Source organism: Diadema setosum, chromosome 10 (assembly GCF_964275005.1).
Source record: "Diadema setosum chromosome 10, eeDiaSeto1, whole genome shotgun sequence".
Lineage (NCBI taxonomy): Eukaryota > Metazoa > Echinodermata > Echinoidea > Diadematoida > Diadematidae > Diadema > Diadema setosum.
Window position 1 is genome coordinate 25,135,293 of NC_092694.1, and position 7,427 is coordinate 25,142,719.

A 7,427-nucleotide genomic window follows, 5' to 3' on the forward strand; every position below is an offset into this window, starting at 1 on the left:
AGAGTGAGACTCCCATAGGCCCATGCTATAATTCAGGAGTCAAAATGAGTGAGATCAATAGAAATGCATGCAAATGAAATAAGAGTGAGAAAGGACCAAAATGAGTGAGTCTATCAAACGGCTCAACGCTCAATGCATGAGAGCTGGCAGCTCTAAAAATGCCTGATTAAAATTCTGTTCATTGTAAGAATGCACATAAATTTCAGATTTAGGTTTTATGATCAGATAAAGAGCAGGGATAATTAATGAAATGAAACATCATCATTCATCAGCATGAGCCCATCACAGTGCAGTCACGTCTTGCACGTTGCAAGATTAGGCGCAGCTGTTGTTTGTACATGCACCAGCATCGGGAAACCGCCGGGGCTGAGCTGGTGGGAGCCCGATCAATACATAATTCCCTATTGGCTATAGGCCTAATGATTAGTCCACAATAAAAAATGTTTTGTTGTTGTTGTTTATTTTTTATACAGAGTCCAGCCCATTACCGTAAATCAACATCATAGCTTATGCAAATGTGATTGCTGAGCGAAACAAATCTCAATTCTGCTCATTCAGTTACGAGTTCCTAGGCCAGCTCATGAAAAAAAAAAACAACAACAACGATAAATCTACGCCAACGCTAAACCCGGTACCCCGAATACATCGATAGTACGGCCATGCATGGCGCGGCCAGCTTGCCGAGCGGCCAGGCTCGGCTGACAGTGACTGTGCACGGCTATGGCAAGCGCGCACAGCTCCCCAAGCCGATTGGGTAATGCACGTCGAAGCCGCAAAAGTACGGGTAAGGGGCAAATTGGTAATAACTAGGGAACTACAGAAAAAAACAGTAGAATTTCAATTAAATGAAAATCAACAGTTTGACTTACCAATCTCTGTTGCCCAGCCTCCTCTCAATGTCTTTTGGCTCATTCTCGTCTTCACATCCGACTGCACCTTCATCTTCCACTTCATTTTCGAGCTCGGGCTCAAACTGTAGCCGTGGAGGGCCTTATTTCTGCACGTTGAGTAGGTAGAATAACTGGAATTTGGTCATAAAATTCAGCAAGACTGTCATATTCGGAATCTGAACTGGAAGAGTGACTTGCGCTCTCTTCCATACTACTGTCGATTTAAAGCCTCAAGGGTTATTCATAAGAAGAATAGCTAAACAAGTTAGAGGTCTCACTAGTTGTGTTGCTATCCGCTAACAGAACTACGTGCTATAATATAGCTGAGTAGCGTCTGCTCGGCTAGCGCTCGAACTCGATCGTTCTTGAGATGACGTATGAGGACTTACGCGCGCCGTGGGCGTGTTTTTGACATTTTTTCAGGGGGCGTTCCCAGAGCTGTATCTTCTCTCAAAATAACTCTTTTATTCATCAGAATCATCAAAAAGTAGTTGTAAATGCGAAATCAGCACAAAACATTACATAAAGTTGGCCTAAACCTGAAAAATAGGTTGATTTGGGCTTCACGGCCCCTTTAAATCCCCTTAACAGTGAGTTAGATCTAACGTTTAATAGAAGGTCTAAGTTAACGTTAGAAACAGTTTAATAGGGCCTATACCGTTAACAGTACAGTCATTAGACTTCTGCGGTTAGATCTAGGGGGTCTACCTCTAACGTTAGATCTAATAGACGTCTAACCTTAGATCTGGTACGATGTGGTCCAATCATAAATCCCTATTGCAATGCAATATAGCATTAACTCATGAACCGTCTGTAAAATGCAAAATCACTAACTTCTGCTTCTAATACATAGAAATACGAGACTGTAAAGACAGAGTCTGAAAATACCAGGGGTGTTAGGTGGTGATTGTTTCAGCAAGAAAAGAGTGGTAGGCCTACTAAGCGTATGCCTAGTGTATTCCCTTCAGCTACGTCGGTGATTCTAGAACGACCTTATATTGACCTACTTAACGTAGTAGATTCGAGATGGACGCAGGACTACAAGCTTTTTTTTTTGCACACGACACGCACAATTTACGTCGCAGATGTCACTCCGTCCACAATCGAAAGCTCCATTTTAACCTTCTTGAATCACCGACGCAGGTGAAGGGAACAATGGTGTTGATGACGTGATACGCACATTTGACAATAGCAGCGCGCTCACACCACTCGAAACTACGCGTGAGAAAGTTCATTTGAGGCGGGGTTTCACTGACTGCATGCATAAATTATTGACGTCAGCCATACATTCCCCAATCATGATGAAGCAAAATACGCCCCACGCCCATTTGCACCTGGGACAGCCCACTCGGCTGAGCTGCTCCGTTGCAGATTTTCGAAAGCGCATTTTAGGGTCAACGGAGTGATGGACGCGGACATTCCGCGTTGGTTGCTTTGTGCGTCCCAGATTTCACTGCGTTCTCAATCGAAAGCTCCCTGTTGTTGTTGTTTATCAAGCGTTTTGATTGTGAGATCATGTTGTTGCCAAGTTTTTACCTGCACGAAATAATCCTTATTACTTTAAAATCTCGTTCTTCAAACTAATCCCCTTAATCGACATGACGCAAATCTCTCGTTTGAAGAGGCTACACCCCCGTAAATAATGCCAGTGTATATCTTGGCAATCAATGACTTAAAGTCAAAGATATAAAACACCTGTTTCTTGACCCTGGCCTAATCTACGCATCAGTCATCGCCACAGCGCCACGAGGGGGGGGGGGGCACATCGAGAGGAGGAGATTGTTTTGGTTTTGGCATGGGCTATGTAGCTCCATGGTGCATGGCCTCCAGGTTTGTCACGCCGAGCAGAAAGTTTATTTGCAATGGACAAATACTTCGACCCCCAACTCCCAAACGAAAAGTCTTGAAACCCCACTTTGGGGACCCCCAGTTGGGGACTCGCCTCAAACGAGGGATTGACGGCATGAAAAAAAAAAAAAAAAAAAAAAAAAGCTACGACTATAATTTTGAAATCTTGTTATCTGCTATCTTTGGCACGCACTTTAGTGCGCGCATGCAAACCTCAAATACGCGCAGCCTGAACTCCCAAGTTCATTGACCCTACCTGCCAAAATATCACAATCCTTCATAAATTCCCCCCAAATTCTCGGATCACTACCAAAAATTAATCGTTTGTTACTCGTGTCATTCTCAACCTTTCCTTCAAGTTTCATCCCAATCCGTTTAATACTTTTTGAGTTATTTTGCACACGGACAAACAAACGAGCACACAAACCAACGGTAACGAAAACATAACCTCCTCCCTTGGCGGAGGTAACAAAGAAACCAATACGAAAACATAACCTCCTCCCTTGGCGGAGGTATCAGAAATAGGCCTACATGTGAAGCGCAAAATTCAGTACATTTGCCCTTAGACAAAACTATTTTTTGTCAAAATTGCCCCAAACTACCGAATATTATATGCACCCCCCGACTGAAAATAGTGTCATACAAACATATGTGCTGTATATGTGTGTATTTGTGTGTATGTGTGTGTGTGTGTTTGTGTGCATATATGCATAATATAATCGTGTATATAACAAAATTGGCAGTATCCGCCAATTTCTGACTAAATAATCGCCCCAGAGACTTGACACACAAATCAATTATCTGCAGAGAGTACAAAATTCTGCTGCCCGGCTTATTGCCTAACGTCGTTCACGTGAGTGTGATATCCCAGTGATGAGGGAGCTGCATATGCTACGAATTTGGGACGAATAAACTTTAAGATTCTTTTGTTAACTTTCAAACGGAAACACTACACCCCAGTCTATCTTCAACAGGTAATAACAGAATACTTTACCATAGCGAAACTTGCTGTCAAATAATCAATCTCTTCTATTAGTTACTCCTGTCTATACCCAATCTTACGGTTCACGATATTTTCAGTCAGCATCCCCTTAGCTGTTGAATAATCTTCTTGAATGTACAAAACAAACTGACTCAAAAGAAAAATTCAAATCGGTGTTAAAACGTATATTATGCTCATTTAATAGTCTTATGCATGGGCATGTGCGGCTGGTACTTTTTACACGTCTGAACATTCTGTAACTATTCATTTTTCCCTCTCTTTTTCTCTTTCTTCTCAGCCCTTAAAGACAAATTAGTGTCATATGCGCTAAATAAGTATTGTGAATTATTGTAATTATTGTTTATGCTTACGCAATTTGGGAAAACGTGCGCAGTTCCATCTGTTTTGGAGGTTTTCAGTGTGTGTGTGTGTTTTTTTTTTTTTTTTTTAAAGACGTGTTGCTTTCATAATGATTATACTCATACTACTACTACTACTAATAATGATAATAATAATACAGTGCCTATGATACTTGTATAGCGCATGCACAGGTCCACTTTTAAGTGCTCATTTTGCTTCAAAAATGAAAAGATATGTATACATAATATGTTCAAACATGTCATATTCAAGTAATGTGAAGTTTAATGCCCCGTCACTGTGCAGGCATGCTAGCCTGGAAACATTAAAGGGGGTGGCTAGTAACTGGTCAGTGGGAATCAGTGGGAATGCTGGGGATGATTGTTCCGATCCTAGTGGGATTCATTTAAGAGTACATTCTATGTCTATTGTGTGAAAATTATTTGCTTTAGAATGGTCTCATATTCAAGTAATGTGCAGTTTAATGCCCCGACATTGTACAAGCCTGGAAACATTAAACTGCACAATACTTGAATATGAGACTGTTCTGAAGCAAATAATTCTCACACAACAATAGACATAATTATAATGTACTCGTGATGCATCCCACAAGAATTGGAACAATCATCCCCCAGCATTCCCACTGATTCCCACTAATCCGTTACTAGCCATCCCCTTCATGCCCTTTAAACTGCACACTACTTGAATATGAGACTATTCTGAAGCAAGTAATTTTCACACAACAATATAATGTACTCTTAAATGATCCCACAAGAATTGGAACAATCATCCCTAGCATTCCCACTGATTCCCACTGATCAGTTACTAGTACTAGCCATCCCCTTTAACTGCTTGCAAGTATTGTATTTGTACTGGCTCGTGGATTGTTACCACAGATGGATTGAAGCGAGAAGTATAATTGTATAAGTCAATTTGGACTACATGGACATATCAAAGACAGACATTTGATAATCAGGTTGTCCGTAGGTTTATGAACACCTATGGAGCCCTGTGTCAAGAGGGTTTTTGTCTCATTCATCTGTTCGAAGTAACGTTTGATATAGATAATCTATCTAGACATATTTTGATATTTCGATGTTCGTCAAGCCACAAAGTGTGTAGACAAGTAATGCCCCTTGTTTATACTGATTTCCGGCTGACAGTCAAATCTAATTCGTTACGCTTGCCATCTTATTTACTTATCTCTTTTTTTTTTCTTTTTGGTCATAACCAGTTGTATGCCCTAGTACCAAAACACATTGTCCAATGTATAACCATGTCAAACATTTTCTTTCCTTCTCTAGATGCCGAGATGGCGGGCAGAGCTCATGAGGAAAATAGGTGAGAGCTAAATCTACACATTCTAGACATCCATTTTTTTTTATTAAAGGCATAATTTACCATTTACAGATGAAACAAAAACCCAGCATTAGTGCTTTAAAATAGTTCTAAAACGTGAGTTATATAGGGATAGAAACAAGCACTGTAAAAATTTGAATTCGTATTTTTGATGTTAGCCCAAGTATTGTTAAGTACACAAAATGTGAACAATAGTTATAATAAAAATGTTTCCAGACTAAACCGTCTCGGCCGTTATGGTTTATTAAGAAAAATAGTGATATCTCTTTATATTTTAGGCTTTATTGCGAAAATTTTATATGGTGGGATGTTTTGTAATACAACAGACCTACACATATGCATCAAATGTGATATCTTGAATTTTTTTTTTAAATCACTACTCCCAAAGGTAAACTGGACCTTTAAGAGCGTTATAATACGTCCATTTTCGCAACTGACCGCAATTAACCACTGAACCTACCTGACCATCTGCCAAGTTTCATGGCTGTAGATGACAAGTTTGCGAAAGATCAACATTTAAAACCTTGGGTTGTTTTTATTGTTATTCAACATAAGTTCTTTATCAAGGAATTAGAACAGACAAATTTAACATGTATAACCTCTGTAAAAATGTAAAACGTCTTCATAACTCAGTTACCACTTTCCAGTACAGTTTGCACATAACAGTATTTTATGCAATTATGTGTATGCGTTGTATGATGAGTACTCCCGTTGCCGATGCACGTGATACGAGAGCATCTTACAGTCCGAGGATGCCCGGAAAGCGCGTATTTTTATTTATTTTTCTTTTTTGACACCGTTGTTCCGTCATTTTCGAGAAAAATGGCAAAATACCGGCTGATTTGATAGTGTAGCGTATTTTTGTGTCCTGAAAGAGTTTTGCCTAAATGCTTCTCTCCAACAAGCACACTATCCCGAGGAAACACGAGGTAAAATCTGCTTGGGTTGCTTGCCAAAGTTTATGGCTGAAAAGGCACCCCCTTTGTTCTAACTTGCACAGCACATTCATGACAATCATGCCACGCCCACAGTCATGTACTCAAATCACCATCACCAGTAACCAAGTCATCTCAGAAGAGACTTAATAAAGTAGGTCGCAAGACAAGTACATACCGTTCGCTGTTGATTTTATTCAGGCAAGGATCAGCAGTAATACAAAGACAGACTTGTCCACTGGAGATACGTTTCTTCCACCAGGGCCACAACCAGAGAGAGAGAGTGTGTCCACTCACCTGTTACTCGGACTTTTATAGTGACCGATGCAACTTCTACCCCCTCTCTCTTTCCTTCTGTCACTCTCTCTCCCTCTCTCTTACTATCTAGCTAGTTACATAATCCTGAGTGTACACAGCCCTGCACCAGGGAGGTGCTCCCTGCCTACGCCCAACATCCCTTCACCATGCAAGGAGGATACCCCTCTCTTGTCCACACACACACACACACACACTGCTACAGTGTACATTCTAGCTTTGGGTCAGGGAGTATACAGTCATGTACAGCATAGTAGGTCTGTTCTCTGGGTGTTCCATTCCTATGGAAGGAGTAATTCTAAGCATGATCTATGTTTTAAGTCAATTTTGTTACATAACTCCCTACCCAGCTTGAAACGTCCTCGTTTCAACGATTCCATGAATAACAAACAAAATTGGACGGTTATATAATTAGAAATTATAAAAATATACCAAGTTCAGCATATAAAAGTTATACTAACGAACACATTTACACCGTACACTACTTGTTACATGTACATCCTTAATCCCTGACTGGAGAGGTACATTTATCATAACTGTATGCTTGCATTATACTCGTACGTCCATAAATCCAATGAGGACATACAATACACAAAAAAAAAATGGCACACATGTCAATATTGCAATATTAGGTAATGACATTAATCCACTCTATTATCACCATAGCTAGTGAACCTATACAACGAACACCAGCACACTTAACCTGTCATGGGTGGTACAGTAATACACAGACCTGTAGGA